We start from the raw sequence: 13,489 nt of genomic DNA on the forward strand, positions 1-13,489 counted from the left end.
TTCCGAGCTTTTATTAGCTTTCACTGAACGGACAAATTTGCGTCTTTTAGATGACGATGGGAGAGGTTCAAAGAGAGAAAGTACATTTTGCATGTTTGGAGGAGAGGAAGGTAGCTCTTTCTGGAAAATTTGTTGGCCCTAAAAAGAGCCGTTTTTCAAGAGCAACTCCTACTTCTACCTTTTATAAGGTTGCTTTCTGTTCCTGGCCTTTGGACGGCGTGCCACTCTAGTCTCCTCTCTTTTCGCTGACTTCTGGAGGATGGTCTTCAAAAGCCTTTGTGCTTCAGGAGCTTCCAGTGTCGACTCTAAGTCTGTCTCAGCTCTAGATCTCTTCTCGAGAAACCTGTCCCGTTGCCTTTTAGCTTGGCGAGATAACTCTTCTCTCCAGATTCTACGGAGGTTCCTGCCTGCTCGTTGGAGAACCTGATTCCAGGAATCAAGAAACTCCTCCGAGTGGTTCAGTTGCGCCGGGAGTCTGGGTGGGTTTCTCTGAACCTTGAGTTGGTGATAGGTAGCGTTTTTATCGCCGTCTATCCGGGATATCTCTGTAGTGAGAGTGATGAGATTGGACTGGAGCCCCTTCAACGTATACAGTACACTCTTAAAATTTCCGGTTCAGATATGACCAGACACGGATCAATATCAAGCAGACTCTGGATCAACCGGGCACCCATCCAATCCGGTTCAAAATGATCCGAAAACTTGGTTCAAATAAAATGATCCGATTCCGGTCCAAACTGTTGCTTTATAAGATGACTAAATTCCGGTTGACATTGATGTAATTCTGGTTCACACTGATTCTAGCTTGGTTCAAATTGATAATCCAAAGATAACACAATGATACAAATATAAAACAATGCGATAAATGGAGGGCCAGGGTGAAGTCTTCATATATTTAATTTTACAATATAAGCATATATCTGATACTGGACAGATTTTATGTCCCTTTTTTCATTTTCCTGAAATTTCCATTCATCATACCCCTTTGCTTGTATTTCCCTTTTCAATGGTTGTGTCAATATACCATCAGATATCATTGATAGTTATTCAACCATACATTGGGTGGATGCGAAATTATGAGGGTTTTACTGCAAAAATTGGCCTAATTTTGGACACCAAAATGTGACATTATTAAAATGGCTGTAATTGAGATGCACTTTTCTTAGTTTTTCCCATGTTATTATGCCTTGACTTTGCATTTTCTATTCAAGTGAAAGCAGAGCTTCAATTCAACTGCTGAAAAATATTCAATTCAACTGCTGATTCAACTTCAATTCAACTGGTGAAAAAATTCAACTGCTGAAAAAATCAACTGCTGAAAAATAAAGATCTTCATCTTTGTTAACGTACATATTTTTGGTGTCCTCCTGCATCACATACGTTAACTGCTGGCAACTTTTCATGATTATAACCTAATCACACACTGCACAGTAGTGTACTAGGGATTGCAAGTCCCAGAAACTCACTACTCATGCTGAGAATAGGTCTAATGGCATCTCAGAGGACAAATTCATTCAAAAATACATGTGAAAAAACTTGTTATTGGTTGTTAAACTGTACAAATTGTTCGGTGTCCTCAACATAACGTACGTTAAATGGGCATTATTTCACTATCAACTGATAGTTTTGAATATTCAAACATTTGTAACTGATCAACACCCCACATACACTGATAGTAAACAATTCTTTCACTGCTAGCAGTTCAATTCCTCTGTATCAGTCACAATTTGTGTGAGGTGTCCTCATTTCTAGCCTGCATAACATACGTTAACTGTGAAAATCTATTTTGGGCCCATGTCAGGAATTCTCACAGAATATTCAACTCACTTAATATTTCACCATGTTTGAAAAAGAATTAAACTATTTCCATCATCCAATGAGTCTAAAACATGGTTTTAGAACATCTGTTAACGTATGTGATGGTGTCTCATTTTTTGCTGTCTTCATAACATACGTTAACAATATGCACTTTGAATGTAAATTATTGAGAAGACTGAGAACTTCCATGCTATGAAACACTTCATTCCATGTAGTTCTACTATAAGGTACTCTATCTAACTAGTTGATGAAATTTGTCATTGAGCCAGCGGCTAAGTTCTATAACTCCAAATTCCTGTTGTGTTGTTAACGTATGTTATGGTGTCCTAAATGATCAGCCTCATTAACTTACAATGGATGTGATAAGAACTTCAATTTTTTTTTTGTCATAAGATATCATTTGACATTGCTCATATATATTCCCCTTCACTTTAATGGAGAAGGGGCTATGTTTATAGACAACTGTAGGACACCGAGTAACATACGTTAACATCATCCCTTGTCCTTTTTATTTGCCTGAAATCCACCTTTCTTAATACTGTATTATCTCATAACATTACTAATTGTGTTTGACATTCACCGGAGAACCAGAATCAGCACTCAAATAGATACCTTTGTGTAATTCATTTTTGAACATGCATGTCACACTTTAGTAACCCAGTATCAAATAATGACTTATATATAACTAATTACACAAAGTACATTACTACAGGATATAAAACAGAATAATTATAGTAACAACAAATCATCTACTCACAAAGCGATCCCCAAATATCGTTTCCTGAACACACATACCTTCACAAAAAGATATACCAACCTTTTAACTAGTTAGGCCTCAAGAACTGATGTTTCTTGGAAAATACAATGTTGGAATTCCAAACTGTAGGCATAGCCTGACATTCAATGCAGTGTGTGATAGCCTGTAAAGCATTATATGAAAGTTTGAAATGCTACGCTATTTAAATGAAATTGCTACGTACTGGAATGTCTGCCTAAACTGCTATTGAACTTCACTTTACTTTGACTTCTAGAGATAGTGTTGACCTTTGACTTCCATGTTGAGCAAAAACAATCATCTACTCAACAGAAGCTACGAATTTTGAAGTTCAAGCGATATTGATTTTTTTAATTATGCTGTAAACACGCAGGTTTCATGTACAGAGATCTTTGCATATATTACTTCAGTCTATTGCGAGGATTTAAAGACTTGAAAAGATAAAAATACAATTTTATAATACAAAACTACACGAATAAATAGTTAAACAGTTACTTCAGATCAAAAAAGAAGAGAAAACAAATTTCAAAATGCTAGTTAACAGGATTTTTCAGTCAGAGGACTTCTGAAACTGCAAGATGCTAATCAGCAGCCAAAGTAAACAAAGGTGTGTTTCTAGAAAGAAGCTATGACAATTATGAAATGCATGACAAAAGGTATATACCATAACTGATAACACATTGCAAACGTTACAGGCTCACCACAGAGGATAATCTGACTCCTTTCTAAAAAGTCTTGAAACTTTGTAATCGATGCAAGGAAGTGTAATGCTCAGTGGACAAAATAAACCAATGAAAAGAGTAAGTGCCTCATTTAACAAGCAAAGGTAGACCAGATAGCCTAAAATGATTTGTGATTTCTTGCCAGAAAGGAACCGATAGTCCTAGTTAGCTTGATTAAAGTTTTTGAAGGTTAGGCTTATGTTGGTTAGCCACAAATGTTGACATTTACTATAAATAATTTAGAGAACCTTGCACAAGCAAATGACAAAACGTAAGTTGCTGTAGTTGTATTAGCCTTATTACAAGGTTTTCAGTATGACCATATAACCTAAATGACCCAACAACATCGATAGAAAATGAATGAATATCTACCATAAAAAATATTACACCTTGGCAAGTTCTTCAGCAGGGTAACACTTGGGGCAGAGGTGCTTTTACCTTTTCCATCATCTAGACCATAAATACATTTTTAAATAAAATCACAGGTGTTTTGACACTCCCATGGGTAGTCCATGTCCAAAACGAATATAGCTTTTAGACATATATCTAAGGCTTTCAGAAGGCTGTTGCCACATCAAATGGTCTTCCCTACCACGACAACAAAGACTATTTCTGGGAATTTCATTTCAACCAAGGCCAACATAAACGCCTGTAAATGCTGCATGTTTTTCAGAAAGTCTGCTATGTTTGTGGCAATCTAAAGAGAATAAGGGAAACCGTAATCAGATTAAACTTTCCATTTAAATTAACAGCTTCACAAGTATATGCCCCACCTCAATACCACCAACGAGATCAGACTTTGGTGGGCCTTCGAGAGCGACTGAAACTTGCATATCTTTTAACTGGAATTATGAAAATTGCACGATACCCTAAAAGAGTTTCAGCTAGCTTTGCTAGTTTTAACCCTTTTGTATGAACAGGTTTAACAAGTATCCTATGACTACTTTTGTTCTAATCTAATGTTTGGTAAACAACAAAGTTTTAAAGACAGCATTTTGGTTGGACCAATTGCATTTGGAATGAGTAGTTTACCCCATTTTGGTACCCTGGAACAGAGCATGTATTTATATATTTGTATATAACCATATATATATATTCATATGAAATATATATTGTATTTCAAATATATATTGTATTAACAAGTATTATGTAATATATAAACATTTATTTGTTGGGCCAACAGAAGTAGCTGTTTTGCATCTGCTGTCATGTGAACTATGAGTATCAATATAAATAATCACAGATTCAACAAGGTAGGTAGTCTGATTCCAAACTCAGGGTATCAGTCTTTAGTGGAAACAGGGCATTGTTTAATATATATATATATTTGAATGGTGGCATGCTTGTTGGAGCCCTTCTTACCACCTGTCCTCGACTATACCAGGAAGGAAGAGCAAAGGAAGCACCTGGGTGGCAATATGTCCTTTTCTGAGTCTCTCATCTGAAAAAAGTAATAAAGTTCAGAGTGAAAAACATTGGTCTCAGATTTTTAAAGCGTTTACCTTTGAGTACACATTGAGTTGAGTAGACTGATGGTGTTATTCACAGTGTGTAGCATCGCCCATCATTAATTTGATTATCCCATTGGGGGGGGGGTGGGATGTCGTGATCTTACAAGTGAGGCCATGTTGATATGTGATTTTGAAAAATGATGCCTCTCAAAGTAAAATTGTTATGACTTCAATATAACCTCGTTCTGTTTCACTATCTACCTATTTGTAGGTTTAGGAAAGAACATCGTGGCACACCATGTTTGTTAATTGATGTGCTTCATCTAGTGAAATGAAGCATGTCTTCTCCAACATTGATTGGAAGGCCTATCACTTGTTTATGCTATGCATACAGTAGCATATTTTTGGGTTATAGAAGGGGAGCAATGTACTGTCAAATCAAATGAAAAACAGAGATACAGCATGTTCACCATTTAAATAAATCAGGTAAGGAATTACAATATGCAGAAGTAACTGTATATTAATTTTTTTGGAGACTGAAACATTCCACTTTGAAATATGGCACCACCTTAGCAAACTGTAAATGGACTAAGGGATGCTCTTATTCCTGTTTCAAGAGAGTTAAATATTGATACTGAAAAGAAATACGAAGTGTCACAGTGAGTATTTCATGTAAGTATAAGTAATGGACTATCTTTTTAGCACAAACCCAAGCCTTTTCTTCGCCAGAAATGCAAAATGACAAAAATTGATTAACAAAAAAATAGAAAATGACTTACTAGTGGAAAGGTTTCCATGAAAATGTAATATATCTTTCCAATCAACCTGCTTGTTTGCATAGGCCAATATTTTCTCGTCCAGGCTCGGCCACTTCATGAATAGAGCATCACATCACATGCCTAAGGAAATAAAATCTTTAAGTCTTGTTCTACCTACGATAACAAATGTCAGAATGTCAATAGGACACCAACAGTGAGGACCTGTATTCCAGGCTTAAGACTTGCTTTCAAATTATTTTGATTTGGACTGCAATGACATGACATTCTTTCATTACTGCTTTTTTTCTTGTCTTTGGCATGATGGTTAATAATGTTCAATGACATAAACACATTACATAGAATGACTGGGAATACATGACAATTAATCTCTGAATGACTGATATTTCAACACAGGACTAGTCCTCATATTTGGAACACTATTCTAGAGGTTCTGCCAAACTGTGCGTACATTTACCCACCCCTTTGATACCTCTTTAACAAACAGCGTTCCATACTGGACCCAACCAAAGTAACATGCAACAGGCTCCATTGGTCCGAAAGCTGTCTTGTGATTTCACAGCTGAATAAATTACAAAGAGCTTGCTAGCTGCAGTCCAAAATCAATGTGGTGGCGTGTGGTGTTCATTAACTTCAATTTAAGATGAATAGTTGTTTTTGTCGTCACAACATGTACTTACAGTACATCTCTGTGATGTTTTACGTACCATTGTTGGAATTATGATATCTGAGACTTGCTTGTGTTTATTTTCTGTGACGTCGGCAGCTCTGGCCTTCTCAGTCTTTGCCATGAACTCACGAACCAGGTCTGCAGGTGCAATATGGCACTTTTACTGTCACCATGGATGTAAGGTCTTCTTCACTCAAATCATCTGTAGAAGTAAATAGTACACACGAGGATTAAATACATCATATCATGATACAGCTTTCATTGGTTCACACAATTCTACACTGCCAAGAAGTAAAGCAACTACAGCTTATCTAAGACCCTGATGCTGTGCCATCATATCTTCAAGGAAGTTAAGAAGTGTTCAAAGAATATGAGGCAGTTGTATAAAATTGAAATTGCAGCGGGACTAACATTGATGTGGACAAACCCCTAAATCACCCAGGAATAAAACACATTAAAGGGTGTTTTAGAAATATGTCACTTTACAGTTTAAAAAATCTACCTTCTTTTTCAAGGAGACCATGTTAAACAACATGAGAAACTTTTGAAGTGTTCTGTCTAATACTCTTTGACTCCCACACCGCTCCTGACCAACTTCCCATAGTGCACTATGCAGATTTGTATACATGTATGTGAGTGACTTTTACTACGAAGAGGCTGCATAACAACACATGCATTGAAGGTATACTTAAAAAAAATCAGCCTTTGAGACATGTGGCAAGACACCATATAAATTTCAGGCGATTCTGAGAGAGTCGACGTGGAATCGACCCAAAAATATGTTGATTTGGCATGGATTGCCCCACGTTTTACATATTCTAAGATGATTATGTACACTGACTAATGTGAAAACTACATGGGCTTAAATCACTGAATTAAATCAGCCAACCCTGATGATGACAAACCTGAAATGTCACAGTAAACATTCAGAATACATTTTTCAGTACACTTACAGTACTGCTGCTGCAAAGTGAGGCAGTGATCTACAATAACAACACCCTTCTGTAGGCTTACACATATGCTGACATGATGCATAAGAAATGGCAGACAATTTTGGTATACTAGGTATTATCTTGCATAACCATACCAACTATAGGCCTATTGATGAATGCCTGATACTGGCAAAGATAAATCAAAGGAAAAAGGATACTGGTACAAAGGATACAAAGGAAAATAAAAAGCAAAGTACTACATAGGTCACAGACTTTACATAGGTCACAGAGTGTACTGTGCGTTTAGAGAATCACATCAATGACCTTTACAGTGCTTCTGCGAAGCAAAGTAATACCCAAGAGCACAATTAACTAACCGACACAGCAAACTACTCGCTAACAGTGCAGTACAGCTTAAACATTAGTACACTGGGTACAGTACTGCTATTGCTTAGAACTGCAAAGTCAACCCGAATCAACGAAGTGGTAGGAGCACAACATGAATTCATGCACTATGGATGTGTTTGGTAAATACAGATTCGCAAAACACTATGCCATGTTATGCAACGCGATGATGCATGGGCATGACAATGTGCTTGTATGTATAACAGAGGCAGTACACCTACATCGGAGTTAGAGTTAACTAAAAATCTACCGACAGATTCACATTGAAATACTGCATGCTGTTTACTTCAGCTCAGAGTACGTACGGTGACAATATGACGCCCAAGCCCTACATGAATGTTCATACAAGTGAGCAGTACACCCAACATGCATGGGCTAATGATGTTGTTGCTTATTTTGTCAGAATGCGGTTTTGCTGATATATTGATTTCAAAATTAAGTGAATCTATAATTATCAATATTAGTTTGTTTAGCTGGGTTGCTGACTGTCCATTTGGCTTAGCAAGAGCTAGGCATGGTATTTTCAGAGTTGTTTAATGTGAATGAAAAATGGTGCCAAGTCTACCACTTGTATACTTCGCTCTACTTTCACAATATTTTTTGGAAAGTTGGAGCTATCACTTTCAGTGTAATTAATGAATTTGCAATACTTTTTTCTTCACATGTTAATACAAAATTTAAAATTTAAGTATAGGCATAGGGCCTAGGCCTTATTTCAAGGTAACGTACTTTCATCATGGGCCTAAGCTTATTTATTTGCTGTAACATTAACGTAGGCCTTAAGTGCTAGCCTAAGTGTAAGCATAGACACTCGTAACGTTATCATACTACATATGCCTAATAGGCTGTATACGTATCATTTATAACACTAGGCCTACACACATATATAACGTTACGGGTGCCTGTGGGTGTAAGTAATGCGATTGCGTAAGTAAGGCATAGAATACTGTACGTAGACCTACTGGGTCACGATATACGCAACGTACAAAAGGCGTGCCTACGCTACAACGGCTTCATTCGACAATCTGTTACGTACAGAAATTGCATTTTTTGAAAGAAAGTCTAAATTAATAGGGCAACTGAAGTCAGAAAAATGTTGCTGGGGTACCTTTTTATTAACATTTTACCTTTGAAGAATGCGTGAAACTTTCCAAGACCCCATTCAACAAATTCCATCGTTCACTCGAGTCATAGGTTCAGAGTCAAAAGGCACGCGAAACATGAGAAGCAGGCGTTGCTCTCGACCAATATGAATTTTGCATTGCTGTTGATCAGGGAACTGGTTCCGACGCGCTCAAGACATTCCCACCATGCATGCAAAATAGGTTCGAAGTGATTGCGTAAACAGTTCAGAGTGATCAGAGACGGTTCAAAGTCAAACGACACGGATATCGGATCATTTAAATGAACCGGTAGTTCTAAGAGTGTATGTTGTGAGAAAGATTTAGCTCCTTGAAATGCCTGAAGTGATATATTAGCCAGTAGTTGCAGCAATTCTGAGGCAAACTATGATTCATCCTTTTTGATATTCCTTGCTAGAGGAATCTATGCAGTCTTGCTTGTGTGTGTGCCCCTGCACATTTGTAAAGGCGATATCTCCAGAAGTTGAACTTGAATGGAGCTCATACTTTCTATGCTGATACCCCATGGTTAGTTCTCGATCTCGATCCCGTGTTAGGTCAAAGGTCATCTGAGGTCAACAGAGATCAAGGAGTGAAAATCTTGTGAACATGATAACTTGACAATGTAAACTTGGATCGAGTTCATATTTGGTAAAAAGGTTCCCCATGTTGAGGTGTAGATCCATATTGATTTTTGTAGATGTCGAAGGTCACTAACATCAACAGAGGCCAATAGCAATGTATTTATCCCAATATTTCAAGAGGTTCAATTATGATGTTCAATTATCTTGTTTAGTACAGTGTCCATTGTTTTTGGTACTTGGTGGCATGGATATTAATGAAAAGACAGGGCTTGAAGTGAATTTGCTCTCCATAACCGTAAGTCCATTTTTTTTCAAACTTAGGTGTGGTTGTAGGAGTTAAGACTAGGACACTTCCCCACTGACTTTCGAACTCATGAGTGGTCAAATACCTTTGTATAAATCTGACACCCAAGTTTTTTCCCATTGTAAGAGTACAAACCTAATTATAATTTGGATGAGATCAAATATCATTTAATATTCTTATTAGCTTTAAATCGGAAAGCAAGGAACCACACAGCTGTTGGCTCTCTCGTTTATAGTACGAACATATGCCCAACTCTAGTAGAACTGTCTGTGGGATGAATGAAGTTCCTGTTTCTTAGAGCATTGATGCAACCTTTGCTACATCCCTTGGACGAATGGTAAATGATACAGTACCCAGGAATGAAACTCATTGATGAAAATGTAGGTGTTGATGGGCAAAGTAGGCTGTGTCTGTTTGCAAAGAGTAGAATAAAGGAAGGGGAAGAGCTGCGCTGTGGCTCTGGAGACCTTCCATGGAGGAAAAAGGAACATGAAAGTCACTTGGAAGAAGATGACCTAAAGTTTGGACTTCAGTTTGAGAAAGACCCAACCAAGATACTTCAAGAAGGAACTGGGGGAGTTTGCCAAATTACCATCCCTGGACAACAAATTGAAGGAGAGAATGGCTGAATAACCAATAACTGTGAGGGTGATGGAAATAATAGGATTATATCAGCTGAGTATCAGCAGGAAACAATTGAAATCCATATTGAGAAGAACAACCCAAATATTTCAAGAGACTAGTAAAAGTGTTTCTCATAATCACATACATGACAATCAGATTGTAGACAACAATGATGCAAGTGACAAGATTACATCAGCTGGAAATGTAGAAAAGTGACATAGGTCATATGAATCTTTTGCAACTGTTTCAGCGTGTATGCCCATTGTTGTAGATGGCTCTAAGGGCCACATCACTACTACTGTAGAGCCATGACTTTTCAGACAGTTGGGACTCACAAGATGTGAGGGATCCTAATTACCAGTATATACATAGTGAATCAGAAACATCTGATACATATTCTGATAGCAGTACAGTGATTTCCATTTTTCACTTGCATTCATCATCATGTAGTCAAGTCAATAATCATAGGCCAAAAACAAGTATCTGGAAGATTCCAGATTTATCTTCCACTACTCAAGACAATCCTAATAGAGCAAAAGCAGGTAGTTGCTACACCCGCCACATACGAGGAGCAAGTGAAATCTCAGAGACAGATTCGTCTTCAGTTTTATCTTCCACTACTCGAGATACCCCTAAGAGAGCAAAAGCAACTAGTTGCAACACCACCCACAGACGAGGAGCAAGAGATATCTTAGAGACAGCTACTCAAAACACCCCTCAGAGAGCAAATACAGCTAGTCACGACACCCCCAAAAATGTAGCGGCAAGTGTAATCTGAAAGACACGTGACCCTGAAGATTAGGAGACAGGTTCATCTTTATCTAGTTATTCTAGAATTTCGTGAAAACAACATGCCCATTTTGTGATGTTCCTCAGAGCAAGTTAACCAGACACATTCAGTTAGTACACAAAGAAGTAAAAGAAGTCTCTGATGCAATGAATGCCCAAAAGGGAACGCTTGCAGGCATTCAGCAACTAGAAGCGAGGGATTTTGAAAGAGAACAAACAGCAGTTAAAACATTTCAACCCAGTCTTTCAACAAGAAAGAAGCCAAACTGGTAGTGGTGAAATCGTGATGTGTTGTAACTGTAATGGGTTTTTCAATCGGAAGTTCTGCAAAAGACACACGAAAAGCTGTTTCTAAGAATCATGCCAAGTAACTGTTTGTCTACTTTATCTGCTATGTCCAGTTTGACAGACAGAAATAAGGATGTTTTTTTTGGAAGAAATACTGTGCAAGTTTGATGACATTGATGATGACATTGGCTTATTTTGTAGGAAACACCCTGTAAAAATTAATATTGGTGAACGACTCCGGACAAAAAGCAAACTGAGAAAGGACAAAGCGGGAGAGGTAAGGAAGTCGGTAATGACATCGATGCGACGTTTGGCTTTCCTGTACATGAAATTTTTCCAGCAACAACAAGAGTATGGCCTCATTAAAGAGATAGAAAAAACCTACCAGATATATTCTTCAGAGACAACTACACTCATTTGGAGCTTGCAATCCTAAACTACACTATGAATTCGGAAGGAAAAAGTATGGCTGATTTGAAATATGGACTCAAAACAGCATTACATTACCTTACCAGCAAATCCTGTCCAATTATCCAAGGCACATTGGATTATTTAACTTCTGACTAATGTTCAGTGTGCCAATCACCTATGACGACACATAATTATATTAGAGGGGTTTAGACCTCAAGTGAAGAAATGTGTGGTAGCTTTCATTGGCCCGGTTCATCCGTGTTCACCAAGGATCCTTTCTTAGAGATAAATATGACATCATACCTGGGGGAAATTCTTCTGAAATTCGCTAATTCCAAAATGAAGCATAAATCTAGACTTCTTTTAAACATAAAATGATTTTGTACTAGTTTTATGCATTTACTATAACAGTTGGGCATCACTAGTACAAATTGTAAGCCAATGAAATGAAGCAACACCCCGCCCCCAAAAGAAATAAACCTAACGAAATGCGGGATTGGCCAGAAAAGTGCGGGAATCCCGCGCCCTAGCACTGCATGATACTGTTGTCTAAACAATACTGTTATTGCGGTAAACAACTGTTAAGATTGCTGAGCAAAGTATGTTTACTTGTTCTAGTTTTCACAGATGCTGCTATTGAAGATGATTTCTCCAAGTATGAATGAGATGCCTCCGCTGATCCTCCAGTTGTGAGAGAAGTTGTACAATGCTCGGAATCCTCCTCATCTGAGAGCACAACCAAACTAAAAAGGTAACATCTTACCTTCACTGATATAATCAGGGAGTTGTTATGGAATGGAGTTCTATCTTCAGTGATGTTATCACCATGTCCTTAAAACCACCTCAGGATATACCACGCAGCCTATGTAAACCCTATGACTAAACATGAAGGTAAGGACTCCCCAGAGAGCGATCACATTTCCTTGAACCATATGAAGTTGCCGATTCGGGCGACTTCTTGAAAACGCCCTCTATCGTTTCACCGTATCTAGCCGATTACTTCATGGGGCTTTCCCTGATACTTACCGCATGCGCAGTAGTTATTCCTTTTAGTGTCATGGTCGAAACTTAAGAATCAGTGAAGTTTTTCTTCGAATTAATCGCCATGTTTTCATCGTATACTGTACGTAATATTCGGAATTTTAGGCTAGAAAGAAGTGATTTTTTAGTAAATTTGCGCATCGCTTCGGCGATTTGCTACTGAGTTGTCGTGTACATCAATGTCTTAGCTGCCCAAAAATGGATCGTAAAGTCATGGCCACTCACTGCCAAGTTGCAGAAAAACTGGAAAGTCTGATTTCAAAATTTATTATTTCGTGGGCCGTTACCATGGTCATTTCACGATCGGTAAAATTTTTTGGCAATAACGGCGAAACATGTATAGCTTATTTTGTGTAAGAATCGCTTTGACGATGCAATGATACACTGTGGTACTATGTGGTAGTGCTAGGACTAAGGTTAGTTCTCTATTTTTACCTTTTTACAACATTTCATTCGTAAGTTACGTAAATTTAGTACGTATTCTGAATACTTTAGCTTAGGCATTCAGACAGTTGCTAATATATTTTGTTCCATAAGTCGTGTAAGTGAACCACGAATGTGATGATATCATATGATTATTTGCCTAATGTTTGTGAATGACAATATATTTCTCAGGATGATGAATTGTAACAATTTCGCTGAATTATTTTCACTATGTACACTCCAAAATGATTTAGTCTTCACAGATTAAAAATCGTACTGATGCAAATGGCACCTTTCTTTTTATGTAGCAGCATTTCATCCTTCCGACAATCCAAATAAATGTAGAAATGACAAA

Source organism: Apostichopus japonicus, chromosome 17 (assembly GCF_037975245.1).
Source record: "Apostichopus japonicus isolate 1M-3 chromosome 17, ASM3797524v1, whole genome shotgun sequence".
In the NCBI taxonomy this organism is placed as follows: domain Eukaryota; kingdom Metazoa; phylum Echinodermata; class Holothuroidea; order Aspidochirotida; family Stichopodidae; genus Apostichopus; species Apostichopus japonicus.